We start from the raw sequence: 17,955 nt of genomic DNA on the forward strand, positions 1-17,955 counted from the left end.
GTGAAGAAGTTTTTCCTAATCCAACCTAAATCTCCACTGGTGCAACTTGAGGCCATTTCCTTTTGTCTTATCACTTGTTACTGGGGAGAAGAGACAGACCCCCACCTCGCTACAGCCTCCTTTCAGGTAGTTGTAGAGAGCAATAAAGTCTCCCCTCAGCCTCCTCTTCTCCAGACTGAACAACCCCAGCTCCCTCAGCCGCTCCTCATAAGACTTGTGCTCTAGACCCTTCATCAGCTTCGTTGCCCTCCTCTGGACACGCTCCAGCACCTCCATGTCCTTCTGGTAGTGGGGGGCCCAAAACTGAACACAGTACTCGAGGTGCAGCCTCACCAGTGCTGAGTACAGGGCCACTATCACCTCCCTGGTCCTGCTGGCCACACTATTCCTGATACAAGCCAGGATGCCATTGGCCCTCTTGGCCACCTGAGCACACTGCTGGCTCATGTTCAGGCAGCTGTCAACCAAAGCCCCCAGGTCCTTTTCCGCCAGGCAGCTCTGCAGCCACTCCTCCCCCAGCCTGTAGCTTTGCATGGGGTTGTTGTGACCCAAGTGCAGGACCTGGCACTTGCCCTTGTTGAACCTCATACAGTTGCCCTCGGCCCATCCATCCAGCCTGTCCAATACATGCTAACATTGCATAGCAGTCCTCCTGGCCTGGTTTTGCACCCCATTTATGTACCCTGATTGGGTCTTGCGCCCCATTTCATAAAGCCATCTGCCCCTTCCCTACTTTAGCTGGGAGAGCCTTGCTTCCACCTTCGGCATTAGCTGATTTGCTGCTGTGTAATTGGGAACTGAAGATGCAATACTGAGTGCTCAACTCCAGAGAAACTTTCACTCTTCCTTCTTGGATACACGCTTTGGGAAGCAACTGAGAACATCAGGTTCCTGCAAAACAGACTCTAATTTATGCTATTGCAGGTAATCTAGATGACAGACACAGAGAGAGATTTGACATAGGTTTGAGTCATATTGATGGTGGTTGTAGTTTGTATTGCAATAGCTGCTTCTCAAGGCCCCCGTCAGGGATGGAGCAAGCCCCACAAACACTAGCCACTGTGGGACCATATCACGAGAAGGAGACTTCATCCCAAATAAGTGTTTCTCTCCTGTCATCATTTTGTAGTAGAGGAGCAGGCGTAACTCTTTGCCCTAAGACAACTTCCAGAGCGATACAGAAATCACGTGTACTGTACTTCATGCCCTTATGCAACACGTCTGTTGGCTAAAAAGGATACCTCCAGTGAAATCTGGAGAAACTCAGGCTGCTGCGTGTTATTAGAGTTGCAAGTAGAAGCACAAACTCTCTGGAGCTAAAAGCTCTTGTTCCTAAAGGCTGGTAGAAGATCCTTAAGAGGATCCAACAGGCCTTAAGTGTGGCATCCCAGCCAGCAGGTCCCGCGTTGTGGATCAGAAGTGATTCAGGTCGGACAATGCTGCCTGGGTGGCTGAATCACCCATTACGCTTTCCAAAGCAGATGACTATTGAGATGATTCTAAGCAGCTTCTCAGCCAAATACTGACTCACGATGATCTTACTTTCCTACTGAGATCTGCTGAGATCCCTCACAACATGTGATTGCTGCTGACATTTATAGCCCATGTACTTGTGCTACCAAGGTCCCAGGGTCAGCGATCTGAGAGGAAGCAGCTACTTTTTCATCACTGTGGTAATGTTTTTGTGGATTAATAAGACCTTTTTTTTTATAAAAAGGGGGTTCCAATAGAGATTTTATTTCAATCAGACTGCCCCACCAGCGATAGTCCCCGGGGCAATGGAATATAGTGGTGTCTGAAGCCATCAAGGAGGTCTCACACACATCCCACCTCCCATGAATCGTGTGTGCCCTAGGTGGGCTTAGGGCATGGCCCAGGAAAAACTGACAGACGTGCTTGAGTCTCCAAATGAAAACCTGAGCGACACAGTCAATGTCTCACGCTGCAATTACGTGAAGCGGCTTTCTAGATCGAGAGCGCTAAACAACACAGCACTAAGCAACGCTGGAACAGAACCTCGGGGAAGTCTTTTTATTTTGTTTCTTTTTAACTTAAAAGTTGGAAGGACTCGGACAGGATGCTGTCTCCTTGCATGTTACTTTCATATCACTTGGATTTCAGTTCTAGATGTACTTGTAGCAACTTCATCTTCCGACATATTTTTTTCCTAGCATAGTTTTCGAACCCTTGAAAAGCCACTGGCAAGAGAATAACGAAAGGCTTCTCTTTCATTTCTGTTATTACTACCACCACTAGAGAGGAATTAGACTGTAAATGCAAAGCACGGTCTTAAAGCATTATATCGAACCACATTCATTTTCCTTGAGCCCTCCAGAGGTGCCTGCTTTGCAGATGTACTTTGCATCCACTTTCAAATTTCTGCTTTTGGTGGAACATGGAGCAAATTACTGCAGGAAAGTAATAACGCAAATAGTGCTGCTTTCATATTTAAGTGGCTGGTGTCATTTTTGATCGGTTTATTAAATCACTTGGACAGCAATAAGACCTGATAATTTTCACTCTCAAGTATTAGGTTTGACAAGGTTCAAATGAATTTAAAAAATACTTCAAAATAAAAATGTTTGCATGACTAACACAAAAAAATACATTTATTAGCTCTAGTAAGTAAATAGTTTAATTTTATTTTCTTCAGTTCCTAGTGGAACTGAGAACTGCTTTTCGAAACTGCATTTTCTTTCCACAGCTAAAAGAATTTTTTTCTTTTGTGTGTTTTAAATTAATTTAAGAGACTAGGTGAAAAACAGTTTTGCATTGTTTTGTTAAAAGAGTCAAATGCAATCAATCACAGGTACTTTTGTATGAAAATCCATTCTGGTTGATTAAGAAAATTACTTCTCGGTAGCAAATGCACAGGGCACAATGTCCATGTCTCTGCACCCTTCTGATTCACTCCTGAGCTAACGAGCAAACTTTGACGTAGGAAACAGTTGTGTGAATGAGCCTGTGCTGCAGCCATAAAGTGCCACAGCCTATGGCAATGAAATACGTTTTTCTTTGCATGTTGGCTGACATGAAACAGATAGCAGCAGTTTTAATACAGCAATGGAACAATACCAGGATATTAATTTGATAATATTAATTTTGCACGGAGAATCGTATCAGGGAAGAAAGTGGGCAGAAAGGGAAATCTGCCCTCAGAAACACAGAAAATACCCAGGACCAGATGAATCCTTGGCCTGAGTCCATCTCCTCCAGCAGTGTAGTCAGATGGGAACCAACCTGCCAGTGAAGCCGGCTGGAGCGGGCGGTGTAGAGCAGGAAGAGGCTGATGGCGATTTGTGAGTGAAGAACTGAAATCTCTGGAACTTGTGAGGGGAGAAACTTTACAACTTGTTTTTCTTGCTTTACTTCAGCACCTGAGGTGGTGTAGCCTGGCAGGAGTAAGATTAAAAATGCAATTTTTTGGGTCTCGTTTCATTTGTCCTGCTGTTACCCTCATGCCAGGAGATGATTACAGCAGTAAAATGTGACCTCTCTCCATTAATCATTAGCGAAAGGATGGACTCCCAGAGATCCTACTAGTGGAGCTTGGACTGTATTTTAGCTGTTCTGGTTTTGCGCTGCCTGATGTACACTATGTGCTGTCAGTAATGTCTGCTCTGTATATGCTGGTTTCAAAATACGATACTTCAAAACCAGGAGTGGGAAGTAAAGGGACAGGATGGGCAGGGCATGAGCAAGGGAAGGGACAGTCAGGGATTTTACATTTATAATTTTTCTAAAATGGGTTTAAAATAATTTGGTTTTATACTTGTCCTCATAAAATCCATACGGAATTGTGATAGGACCCATTATTAATTTTCCCCTCAAAACTGCTGGGTCAAATTAATTCTTTTGTATCCCAATGACAATTACTAGCTGTTTATTCGCTTTTACATTAGCTTTCGGTGTTAAGTGCAGAAGAAGCAATAGGAGGTTTGGGCAAAAGATGTCCTGTCTGTCTTCAGGTTTTTGGATGGTACCTCCGCTTGTCCTGTTAGATGGTGTTTAGCAAGTACACCAGTTAAATCTGGTTTTAGGCCCCAGCTCTTCTCATAAACCTGCTCACTTCAAACCGGAAAGCAGAAAGTCAGTTTACTCACTTACTTAGGGACCCCTGTGGTTCAAGGGCATCATTAAGGGGGAGAGAGGGGCTTGTATGTAAAACTTGTTCTTTCAAGTCAGATATTTTGCGTATATCTGAGGAGAAATAAAATTAATTAGCTGTGTTATATCCATTTGACATCATCACTCCAAGCTTGCAATATGCCTGGAAGCAAGAGTGCCTCTGAAGCTTTCACACTGTATATTTGAGTCAGCTTTCCTCTTGACAACAGATATTTGCTTCAAGTAAATGATAAAGCATTCATCTCTACTATTGTGAGTTCTTGGAAATATCATTTTCTCAGCTTGATTGCTCAAATATTTCTCTCAAGCAATTTTCAAATGTATACCATACAATTTCCACATTGCTCTGCATTAATTACGCACTTCTTTCAACAAGGAAACGATAGCATTCATTTATCGCATATGGCGATTCAAACCAAGAAAGTTTTCAGTTTAGTGTTCCTGAAAATGTATAGGTGATATTCAATATTAGCTACAACTGAAGGTTTGGTAAGATGTCTCCAAACAGCTCATAAATAGAAAGAAGTTAATATTAACTCACCCTTCCACTGCATCTTTCTCATGTTTTAAGATGTTTCTTTCTTTTTAATGTTTCTTCCCCAACATTGAACGCTTTTAAAATTTGGCTGGACAGGGTGCTGGGCCATCTTGTCTAGACCATGCTTTGCCAAGAAAGGTTGGACCAGATGATCCATGGGGTCCCTTCCAACCTGGTATTCTGTGGTTCTGTGATTCTGTCACTCTGAAACAGAACCTCAAATCCCAACATCCACATAGTCAGAGAGCAAGGCTTTGAATTCCCCCATCCCAGCCTGCCAATTTAGTTTTAAATTGGATTAAACCCCCCAAAAGAATAATTTCCAAGATTCCTAATTGTGAATAATTGTGCCCCGGCAGCATGGAAATTCCCCGTGATGATGTACTATCATGAAAATTTCTCGGTCATTTAAGCTTTCCAGCTTTCTCAGCCTTTGAACCACAGCTGGACTTTAATGCTGACCTGTACTTCTCAATGTCCAGCCTCCTTCCCTTGAGAACAGCGAATGTTTCCTAGTGAACCAACCATAAGTTTTGCATAAGCAGGAGGTTTACGATCAGTACAAAGATATTCACTTTCCCAGGAAGTAGGGGGAAAATATTACATAGCAGGCATCAAAGTGTCCTCACTGCGTGGCATCTCACTGATATTTTGTGGCTGAAAATTGGGCCAGACGTGCATGCTTGTGCAGTGTCCATCGCGCCTGTTTGGTGTGCTCTGTGCAAAGAAATCTTCAATATCCATACGTGGAAAGACAAAATTTTAGGTTTGCCTCCCTCTAACTTCTAAACTGTTGGGAGTTCAAACATCTTAAAATTACACCAGAATATTTGCTTCATTTGGGAAGTGAGGTTCAGTATGTTTTGCTGCACTCGGAATCCAGTATCACCCCAGTTGCAGTCAAGGATGCAAAGTAGATCGCAACCACTCAACAGAGGCTGAGATCATAGAATCATAGAATCATAGAATCGTCAAGGTTGGAAAAGACCCTTAAGATCATCGAGTCCAACCGTTAACCTGTCACTGCCAAGTCCATCTATACCATGTCCTCGAGCACCACATCTATCCGTTCTTTAAATACCTCCAGGGATGGAGACTCAACCACTTCCCTGGGCAGCCTGTTCCAATGCTTGACCACCCTTTCAGTGAAGAAGTTTTTCCTAATGTCTAACCTAAACCTCCCCTGGCGCACCAATGTGATGTTGGACGACAATGGAAGCTGGGTTTTCAGGAAAGTGGGATGCTAGATACAGGGATGGCATGCTTGCTACTGGCTAGACTTATTTGCCCTCGGGGAAAATAGCTTCTCAAATACTTCCCTGTGAATTCCAATAGTTTGAAGGGCTTGAGAGAGGAGAAGGTATGAAAATGGACACAATAAAGAAGGTTTGGCCATATTACTTTGTAACATTGAGAGCTGCTGGTTGTTCTAAATAGCCATTCCCTTCACCAGAGTGTTTGAAGGGCATAATAACCACCCGTGGAAACACATCCTACCAAGTATTGCTAGGCTGTGACAGCCAAGTTGAGATCTCCTCCTTCTTAAAGAAGGTAGAAGGTCTTCGTCTGGTCCCGTTGGGTGTCCCAGACCTGTCCAAATAAACTGGCAGCTAGTGAAATAAAATTATTTTATAGGAAAAAAATTGTCAGCTGTGCACCAGGCTTTATTTGAGAGTGTTTAAATATCTATTGGCTAAGGAGCCTGAGTGTAGCAGATCAGGTGTAATATCCAGCAAGGATATTAACTGTAAGTGCAGCAAGGATAATGCAGAGAGAAGTTCAAAATTGTTCACACAGGGAATTTGTGGGTGGCACTCCCCAGAGGAAAGAGCTATTGAGTTTATCACTAAAAGGGTGTAAATCAACCGCTGCCGCCTTGCAGAAGCTGACATTGGCACCAACCGTAATGTGGCTGGAAACCTCAGACTGCACACGGAGTAGCAGCACTGTGCGGTGATGGATTTATTCTCATTTACCCAAGTCTCTGCAGAGCTCCTCCACATAAAATCTGTTTACCTTCTACTCCATTCCAAGACTACACTTTGTCCCTAATTAAGAAGGTAAATCATAAAACCTAGTTATGAAATCAGTATTTCATGTAACTAAGTGTCATACTGGGTAAACATTTATCACTTAAGATGTTCCTGGCAGAGTGAGTCTGAAATTTTATGGCCCTAATACCTAAATCTTAATTAAAATAGCTTTGACTTTTTCCTTCAGATGCATTCTCCTCTCTGCAAGTATTACAAGATTAAGCAGGTACTGCTGTGATTTAAGTGTTTATAGGTAATTCCTCTGTTTTGTTATAGACTAGATGCTCTAACAGCCTAAAGCGACAGTGCAGGGAAATCTAAATGCCATTAAAAAGGAAGTAGGAAGACACTCCATTAGTTGTGTATTGCATTAAGAAAGCTCTGTAAGTTGAGGAACTGCTAATTCTATACGTACAGGGTCAATTCAGTCAACTATAAACCTGAAAAAAATACAATGTTTTGCTCTCTTGTCTTTTTAGGCTTTGTTTGCATTCCCCACAGCGCCAAGAGGATGGAAAATAAGGAGAGGGAAACTGGCAGGGTTTGGTTACATTTGTGTTATCAGTGTGTTAGGTAAGAGTTCAATTAGGAGCAATCATGCTGAATTTTTAAATCATGTTTTGTCATTTAATAATTAAAATGTTTTAAAATGAGAAATAAAGATCATCTCCATTCAATAAGCACTTTTGAATATTTCTAAGCTTCAGCACGACCCTTTCCTGATGTATGAGTCTTCCTTTGAGCTCCAGTGCTTCTGCTGAATTTTTTTAAAAATTAAATTGAAAACGTACCTTAGTGCAATTATTCTGAATTCCACCTCATTCTTTATAAATGTTAATTCTGAAAGAGCCTGCCTTCCTGTTCATGTCCTCTTTTATTCTGTCTGAACACTGCGGAGACTAGAGCAGCTTCTTCCTAAGACTCCCCCAAAGTTTTGACTCCCCGGTATGATGTGGTCAGCCCCAGGGGAAACCGAAACAGCGGTACACCACCAGTGCCCACTCCCAATGCCTTTTTACACTGAGATGTGAAATGCAGCTGTAAATATTTTGAGGTTTCAGTCCTTTTAGGTTGGTACACAGCATCTGACTCACTGGCTGCTGCACAGTGCCTGTGTTTGCTGTTGTGTGTCAGTGCAAGAGGAGAAAGCAGATGATACCGTTATTATGCAAAATCACTTCCACCCACCCTAGTGACTCACCAGCACGTCACCGAACAGGATTTACATCAGTTTCAGAATATATCTCCGTTATCCGTTCCTGTCTCAGCAGATTATTTATTTCTTCCTTCCACTCCTTCTCTGAATGACGACAACACGGCTATGCCTTTTCCTCTCGGAAGCGGAGCAGGGCTGGCAGCTGCTCCTGGCCAGTTCGGCTCAGTTTGCTAGAAGCAATGGTCTCTCACTTACGGATGGAGCAGAAATGCCATGTTGCAAGGGCTGCATCTTCCTTCTCCATTGAATGACTGAGCCCTTTTCCTATGATGGAGGTTTTCTTCTTCAGCTAAGATTTTTTGCCTCTATTAAGAGCAGGTCCATTCATTTGTATCTTAAAGAGTTGACTCATCTGTGAATTAACATAAGGTAGTGCTGAGCTCCGCTCGCCATGATGTGCCAGTCTGTAAACAATCGTGACTCAAGGGCTGTTTAACTTAAGACAGACTCATTTGCCTCAGCTTAAATTTGCTACTGCTTTTAATAACTTAGTCAAACAAACTGCAGTGGGAAGTCAGTCAATTCGGGAGAGGAAAATGAAGATAATCTCTTTTGGAATAGCTAGTTGTTCTCCAGTGGTAACGTGCTGTCTCAGTATTTTGGAAGCAGTATAACTGATTTTGACCTGTTAATGATATTCAATAATTAATTGCATTCTTATTTATTTGAGGAATTCTATTAAATGATGAATTTCGTCATTCTCTGCTCTGCCATACGTTGTGTCTAAATGTGAGTAGATGACGTTAAAGTGTATTTGAATATTTGGGCTTAAATTAAATTGAGATTGGAGGGATTTACGAATCTGAACATGTCTGAAAATTTTGAGGTTTAGCTCTGTGCCTCATTTCTCAAACCTGCAAAAAGGGAATATTCCAGCCTTTGGGTTGCTGCCAAAGTAAATATACACACGTTGTACGGGATGCCGGGCTGGTACACAAACTAGGACATAGCGTATAAAAGCGAAAAGGTCTATCAAGAGGAAGATTTATCCTGCGAAGGAGCGCGGCTGCTCTCGAGGAGGCACGGGCACATGGAGCTGAAGAAGCATTGCCCTCCAGCGCGGCTGCTGAGCCGCAGTCTGTCCCACTCCAGGGACGCCAGGGCTCCCTGCCTGTGTTTAAATTTGCCTTCATTGGTTTTCCCCATCACTGATGGAGCTCTCAGGCCTGGCTCAGTCTGAAGGCCCACACCTAAAGAAAAACCCTCCAGAAGAAGCTTCACTCACCTGCCCTATAATCCAGGCCATGCATACTGAAATGTGATAGTTGATAAGTATCTGCCTCTTCCAACATTTTCCACAATTCTTTATTAGACAATCTCCACGCATCACCTTCCCTTGCATGTACCCAAGTTCATGCCAGTTTTTAACTGTCAGAAAGTTCTTCTTTATCTTCATCAGCTTCTCATCAGCCAGAAGGCTGTGTCCCAGCCCCAGCTGAATTCCCTTCAACAGACCATTTTCTTCTTGACTAGTCATCACAGACATTTTGAACAAAGACCTGGATGATGATGATGATAATAATACCAACAACAATATATTATTATATAAATCATAATAATATAAACAATTTTATTATTAATTATTTAATATACAATTACATAAATCATATAAATTATTTATATAATTATAAAAATATAATTATTCTTATTATTTTTAATAACAGTAATAATTTTTTTGTCCTTATTTCAAGAGCTTCATTGGTTAGGTTATGAAAACCCATTTCAATATAACTATTTATTAGAGTGATGAATTGTCCTGAGTTTGAAAACAATGATTTACAACTTTCTTGCTGTGGTGTGGTTGAATGATGAGCTGACAACTCAGCTGATAACTTAAACAGTTAAACAGCTGATAACTTAAACAGTTATCAGATTTCACTGTAAGACATTTTTAATAAGTGCTGGTTAGAGTACCGTGATACTGCTGTTCTCCCTCAAAAGCACAAAGCAGAGGAGATATACACTGATGGAAAATCTGTTATTTTTAAACACTATGGTTTTCCTTTTAGGTTTTCTTCTTATCTACTTTTTGGCATTTTGACGTGGCAAATCCCATCTGATATCAACATGGGAAGAAGTCAGTTCACTAGGATACAGATGATCTCAAATGGCTGAAAAATCATGCTAACACAGAAGAGCCAAAAATGAGGCAAACTTTTATTTTTAGTTTTAAACAGAGAGGATGGCATTGCAATCATTTATGTATGGCTTACTGAACCGTTCATCTGTTTAGCTGTTTAAGACTACGTGTTTTACCGCAAATAAGCTCTAGCTCAGTGAGCCGTTTTAAGCTAGCTGCAGAAGTTACTTGTTGAAATTCTGTGAGTTTTGCTGCACCTAACTGTCCTGTTGGGCTTAAACACGTTCACTCTCCAGTCTTCATCAAAAGAAATTTACAGTCATGATTGAATACAACATAAATGTTATAGAAAAGGTTGACAGCTTTGAAAATCACCTTCTCCTAAGAATTATCCTTATATTCTGTTGCTACTTGGTTTTAAAAGGGAAGCAGTTTGTATTACCTATATACAAAACCATCAGAAGGCTGCCTGGGAAGAAATTGTCCCACCATGACATAAGCGTTTCGTTAGCTGTCTTCCACTTTGGAAGACTCCTGCTAGTCATCTCTCTTGGATCATGAGATGAACTCACCACACTAGAGCTCTTCCCTCGAGAGGGTGTCAAGGACTGTAGATTAAGATAAAATAATTATTATCTTCTTTCTGATCTTCTTTGATGCTAGCCTAGTGCATGAGGAGAAATATAAGAGATTTGTAGAGTCTGATCAGACCCAGGCCTCAAGGCGAGGGAGAGGGGAAATTAAGCTCTGGTGATTTCTGGCAATGAAGATCCTCATGCAAAAACATGAGGAGTCCTGCTCAAAAATAAATCAATACGGCTGTGAGAGGAGGTTAGTAAAGTCAATTCTGTCCCTGCTAAAGGAACATTTTTCTTTTCCCACCTTTCAGGAAGAGAAGAGCCAGAGGTTTGTGCAACATTGCATGCTGATATCACTGTGTGCAAATAGCATTCGCCTGTGAGAAATGATCCGGGAAAGGGAGGGGGAATTCATGCATGACCACAGCGTTAGTCACAATTGTAAAGGCTTCGAGGCCTGTTTTTAAGCACGATGATATGAGCACTTCGTGTTGGTCAGCCATACAGCCTTCTGTAACTGCAGCCTGGCTCCAACCCTGTTATCACTAATGCCATTGCAAATCAGAGAATGGGAGAAGCCTAATTTCAGATAAAATTGGTATGTTTCTTCATCTGCCTTGAGGAAAGAGATGGGGGTAAAGAAGAGAGGCCAGAGAACAAGAGCTATCACCCCAGTATATAGTACAGAAAATGTATCTCAGCCATAATTGTGAGGTTCCTCTGAGTGCAGCGAGGAGACAGATTAAACTGTTATTTTAGGGAAAAATCAGCCTTCTCCAGATGTCGCCTAACACAGGCACAGTCCGCTCATTCACACCGAGAACATTCCCTGAATTTTGGATTTACTCAGCTGCTGTTTTCAGAAGGAGCTGTGCTATAGACCAAGACACTGCTGGAGGGCATTGCCTTGCTTGGCCATTAAGTCTATCCATGACATCACTTCAGCGCACCGATTATTTATTTGCAGTTTCACTCTGCACCTGGGAGCCCTTACTATGAGCTGTGGGTTTATTGTACTACAGCTGTGCAAGCAGAGCAGCCTGAGTCAGCTGGCCTCAGAGGACAGTAGGCCGATAGCTAGGGGGGCATCGGTTGTTGTTTGCTCTTTGCATTCCTAATGACTGAGACAAAGTCATGAGCCCGAATCTGCTGTCGCTGACCACAGCTGTATCACTTGTACGATACCAGTGCGTTCAACGTTCAGCTGGGTTCACACGCAACAGGATGGTAGCACCTTTGTTTTGGGCTCTGTGTGTGATTCATCATAAGGATAGGGAGAAAAAACACAAAGTTAAATAGCTTCATGAACAGTTAAAAAACAACAGCAAAAAAAAAGCTTGATGCAGCCTGGCATAACACTGCAAAACAGTGATTTGCAGAGAGCTCCCTGTAAGAACTGCTGCTTGAGATGGGAGGCTGGAGACATCGTAGTATGGAAATTAAGCCCTTGGGATTCAGTTAAGAGATGAAGACATCTAACACTATCTATGGCCCATTACAGTCCATGGGGATCTAAGGAATAGCTTGGAGAGCAGTTCAGCTGCCCGGCCAGAGGGGGGTCAAGTCAGGTAGATAAGCAAAGCACCTAGTGATCCAGGTAGGATCCAGAAGGATATGGGCTTCCCATTGGCCCCATGTCTTACCTGCCAATCCTACGGTTGGACTCGATGATCTTAAAGGTCTTTTCTAACCTAAGCGATTCTATGATTCTACCAGGGTATCTCAGCTGCCTTATGGCCTGTGAAACGGCACTGAACACCTCTGTTTACACAGCTGTAACAAACTACGTCTCAGGTTGTCTATGGTGAGAGCTTAGGCATCCAGCTTACATGCAGACAACATGACTTTTGCTGTCTGGAGCTGAATCTCACACCTCGTCTTGCTTGGTTAAGCTGCCTTCTGTCTGCTAACCCTGCTTCTTCCATTCTTTCGCAGGAGATGCTCACGCATCCCGATTCCTTTGCTATGTTGTGCAAAAAGGTTGGATACCTCAAAATTTATTGCTTTGAGATATTATCATTTGCAAAGATTTACTTAAGATATGGCAAGGTGTTAGTAATTACATGAAAAAAAATGAATATAGTTAGTAGTGTAAAGTAGCTGACCTGCTTCTAAAGGTTTGTTGTGAAATTCCAAATTATCTTCTTCTAAAACTCAAATTTCACAGTTGTGGGGGTTTTCTTGTTGTGTTTTTTTTTTATTTTTTCTTTTTTTAATTAGGAAACAGTTCAAGAGGAACAACGTTCCCATATAGCTATTTTAAACATAAATGGATTTTGTATTATTGTTCAGGTTTGACTATTAAATTCCTTGGGGGTGGTTACATGACAGCCAACGAGAGATACAAAGGCCTGAATGAGGCACCTGAATTGTCTTCCAGCAAAGCATAGCAACAGGGAAATTATAGGTTTGGTTCAGCATTTTGGGTGTAATCCTAGCCTGACAGAAACAAGTGGCAAGACCGTCATTAACTGAAATGGGGACAGTATTTAACCCATTCATTTTAGCTTTTCCAGTTTTGAAGCTCTAAGGTTTGAAGTGCTTGTATATATCAGAAAAGTACTTTTATTACTACAACAGCTTTTTTCACCTAAACACAAGAGAATCCTTTTCTACCTGTTTTAAGTGATACCTTTTCATGAAGTCAGCTGAAGTATTTAATGAATCTAAAGCTGGTTTTTAAGAATTTAAAGCATTTTTTTTTAAGAATGTGAAGTTATTTTTACCTAAAGAATTATCTTAATATATTTTTCTGTTAGAAAAAATTATAAAATTATTCAAAACTGCCACTTTACAGTACTAACCACATTATTATTAGAAAAATGCCAAGATGCATGTACCATAATCCATTCTGGTATCAGCTGGGCTAGATCTTTCTAAATAGTGTAATTATCAGTTTTCCACAGAGTTTGGTCCCACTCGAAAACACTCAGAGTAATGGGTTTGAAATTGTTCTTTGCATTAATAGTGACTACTACAGCAGTCATACTGTTGAACACAATGGCAGTAACTGTCTGTTCAGCATCTATAAAAAATATGCTCAAGCAGGCATGCTGTGTAGGTGTTTCAAGATGACTTTAGCACTGTCATCTCAGAGACATGATTCTGAAAGGTTTGGTCCTTATTTCATTCATCTGAAAAAATAAGGCATTATTTATATGGCCTTTGGACCACCTCGTGTCTTCAGAGGAGGAATTGCTGATGTATCCACTTTGTAAAAAGAGTCAGTCAGAGCTTTCTCTACCAAAGCTGAGGAAAGAAGCTTTCCTAAGCCGTGGTATTTCCACAAGCTGAGAAGTCCAGGTCGAGACCAGAGTGAAAATTAGATCAAAAGCACCTTCACCTGGTAACAAAGATGCTCATAGATAACGCATGTTCAAGCACCTTTCTAAATTCTTATGAAAAGTTTGCCACCACAAGTGTATCACTTACACATTTTTAGAAACTAACCATTTTGGACAGTTTAAGTGAAGAATTCGTATTACACCAGTTTGGTATTTGGGAAGAGACTTTCTATTTCTATTTCATTCTGCTGAAGTAAAATTGTGTTATATTCTTCAGAGTTGTGTACCCCAGTTAAAAATCTGACTGATTTACTATTTAGCGCAAAATTGTGCATTACTATTAATTTCAGATTTTTTGCCACCAGGAATTAAAAATCTGATCTTTTACAGTTTCTCTGTAAGTACAGATACACGAATCAGCCTTACAATATTCTGCTGAAATAGTTTTGTTGGTATGAATACTAGTACAGCCATGATACACCAGTATAGCAATGGTGTCAGAACTAATCCTTTTCACATGTGGGAACAAACTCAGCAAGTATTACGATGGCATATTAAGGCTGGCCCCGCCACTTCACACCAATGTAGCCAACACAGCACAGTGTGTGTGCAGGTAAGAGCAATGGCAGAGTAACTGCATCCCACTCGTTCAACATTCCTTCGTTTTTAATGGGCAATTACCTGCTGGGGATAGAAAGAAGCCAAAAATATTTGTTAGTTTAGAGCAAGTGACAGTAAGGAGTTCCTACGGGGTGCACTCTGCATCACAGACATTCCTCTCCGTGTAAAGATTACTCATCATGGTCTGAAAAAGTAAATTTACATTTAGGCCTTACAGTGTCTCTAAATGTGCTGAGCACTTCTACGCAGTCTTGATGCCCAGTATATAAATGATAGGCTGATAAACATCACCTGTGACATTACCTGTCACTTTTTGACGAACCTCTCTTTGGTTGCCTTTGCTGTGTGTTTCCTATGGCATTCATCTAAGCTCATGATACTTGTTTTCATGTTCTTTTCTAGCACCTATTTACTGAACCTTAACCTTGAACTGAGCTGTAAAAACACTGATATAGGTAATCCTGACCCACAGTTTTGCAAGGGGCAACTGGGATTTTGGGGACGGTTTGGCTTCAGCAGCTGGTGAAAACTTTGTCTTTTCACCTTGCCTCTTCAAACATCTGCTGTACAATTAAATCTATACATACTTTAATTTTTCCAGACCCTTAATCAATGGAGCATAATGAGCAGATTGATCAAATAATTGGTCAGCGTACCCTTTGTCTTACGATGCTTTGGAGCATTGATGATGGCTGCAGCACGAGGGGCCTCAAGCCACGTGCTCCGGCACCTGGTCCAGGTTGGATAAGCCCTTACGAGCAGATTACAAGTCTCTTGTAACAACACAGTCAACAAGTACATTGTGAAATATAACTAATTCTGAAACAGTATTGTCCAAGAAATAGTTTTACTATTGTCTACAAACTTTGACATGGGTGAATTTGGCAAGTTAGGTTGTTGTTTAGCTATGGGAGTTAAAGACAAGGATGCATCTGAATTTATGGCAACCAAGCGGGGCTTGCAGATCCTAAATACTTCTAAGAAAACCAGGCTGCTGAGAAGAGAGGAAGAATATTGCTTAGCAACATGAAAATATTCAAAACTGCATCCTCTGGTAGAGTGGCAGTTTATAAATCCAAGAGGAAAAAGGGAAGAGAGCAGTGGAAGAGTATAAAAGAGTGAGAGCAAGGTGAGGACAGGAAGGCTGGAGGAGCAGAAGAACAAAGAGCTAAGAGATTCAGTAAGGAGCATGCGATGACCTACAACAGAGTGATGCAACCAAGGTGATATAACAGAGCAGAACGAGACAGCAAGCAGGGCTAAGCCATCACCCTTGGCTGCTCCGGTGTGGAAAGTGGGTTCTTACCGAGTGAGATCGTTCCATGTATCCCAGATTGACGTTTGTTCTTGCAGTTGCTTTCTCCATCGTGTTTACAGGTGAAGTTAAGTTGAAAACAGTTTTTCTGTTTTCTGTTAGCCGAAGCAGGTAACCAGTACATGGGAAAACAGGTGGGTTTCAGCTGGACGAGTTGGCAGATCTGCCTTGGACTGACACTATTACCGACACAAGGTAGAGAACGGCAAAACAGACGCATGCAAAAATAAAGTAACCATGTAATGATGTCCACAGTGCCTCTGTCCCCAGAGACCATGAATTTCTCCTGAAGAGTCTGGAAAGAAAAGGCGAGCCTCTGCCAGGCTCTGTTAGAAGTTATCAAAACCCTACGTTTTGAATATTAAAATCTAAGTTTGTTGTGGAAAGAAAACTTGATAGCTCAGGAACTACAGGAATATTTTCACACATCAAAAAATTTAGAAATCTATTTAAAAAAGAGAAAAAGATTAAAGGGCCTGTGACAATGTTTTACAGCCTTCAGCTGCAGGATCACTCTGTCTTTTCCCTGTGTTGCTGTAGGTGTGAAGCAGGGTTGTATATTGCAAAAGGAGATGGTACAGAAGGTTGAAAATTGAAGACTTTTGCTTTGATGGAAAAAGTACGTGATCTCTAATAATCCCTCCATTTAATATTTGGTAAAATCAACAGAAATAGTAAACAGTGTAGTCAAAGAATCCACTTTTAAAATATTGAAATCCCATAACGTACCTGAAATTAGACATAGACAATTTTAAGTAGCAATTCTGAGTCCACCAGAATTCTGTTCCACTGTTAGGACACATCAATCTCTTCTCTTCAGCCTCTTCAGGGAGAGGTTGAATACGTGCACAGCACCATATGAACTTCTAGGGATTATGGGGAAGCAAAGCATAATAATTATGGCCAATATTAAAAATTTCCTTGGTATTATGAGACCACGAGATGAAATCATTAAAAGATCAAACACTTTAGTTCAAACCCAAATCATTCAGCAAAGGCTTCGTGAGAGTTTCTCTGGCAGCTTTTTGAAAGTAGCTCGAGATCGCTCTCTAGAGGTGAAAAATAAAGATTTCATTTCTGAAGACTATTCGCTCAACACAATTCGTTAGAGAGCACACACACAGCCATACTGTGCGACAGGAGAGGCTCTTAATGAGCCTACAGAGGACAAAAGCTAAAACCACCACGTTTTTCAGAAGAGCGATACTGGGGCCAATAAGCAGCAAACAGCCCTACGACATTGTGCACGCTCACGCTTCTCTTTGTAACTCTTCAACGTAAAAGTGCAGCTGTCTATTCAAAACCGGCTCTCCGGCATCTGCTTTTGCTTCGCTTATCCTCCCCTGTAGCTTCGCCGTTGGCTCTGTCCCATGCAGGGCTCTCCAAAAGTGTCCGCACAGCCGCAGCTTCTAAGGTACCACCAGCACCACCATCTAGCCCCAAAGTCTCAGGGAAATCTAAGATTGCAATAATCTGTTTATGGACTCGAACCTCAGGAAAATCACATTCAATTCAATGAAGTTGCAGGAATTCAGAGATTACACTTGTATTTCCCCTGACCCCACAAAATGTGAGCTTCTTGGTGAAACACCAAACCCAGACCTTTGCAAGATGAAGTATTCGTGATACACTCTATCCACAATTCTTGCAGTTAATGCCAGAGTACAGAAAGTGACGGAGTTGATTTGTTTATACCGAAGCAACATTAAAAGATCCCAGGCAGGGATCCCATCCCCACGAAGTGAAGGATGATGCCATTTGCTTATGACTCATCTCACGTATTGCGCTCTTAAAGATATTTAAGTCAGTATAAGATAAATTTGCCTGGAGACAAATACTAAGCTACTGGTAAATGTTAAGAGTCTTTCACTCTAAGAATCTAGTCCCAGTTGGGCAGAAGACAAACACTGCATTTGTTGACATAAGCGATGGAGCAGAATTCAAACATCCCTTCTGCAGTGGAAATTCTGCTAAAAACCCCCAAATTCACATAGAAAGGTATCTGGGAAGAAGTTACCTTCTAAACACTTCTGCTCAGGAATCAGTCACTGCACGCAATGTTTTTCTATATCTAATAGTTCAGCAGATGATAGATGCATTTATCTTCCAGAAAGCTTTCAGAATCTTTAATATGTTTATGAAAATTAAACTAATACAGAGGT

The sequence above is a fragment of the Platalea leucorodia genome (assembly GCF_965183815.1).
Source record: "Platalea leucorodia genome assembly, chromosome: 1".
In the NCBI taxonomy this organism is placed as follows: Eukaryota; Metazoa; Chordata; class Aves; order Pelecaniformes; family Threskiornithidae; genus Platalea; species Platalea leucorodia.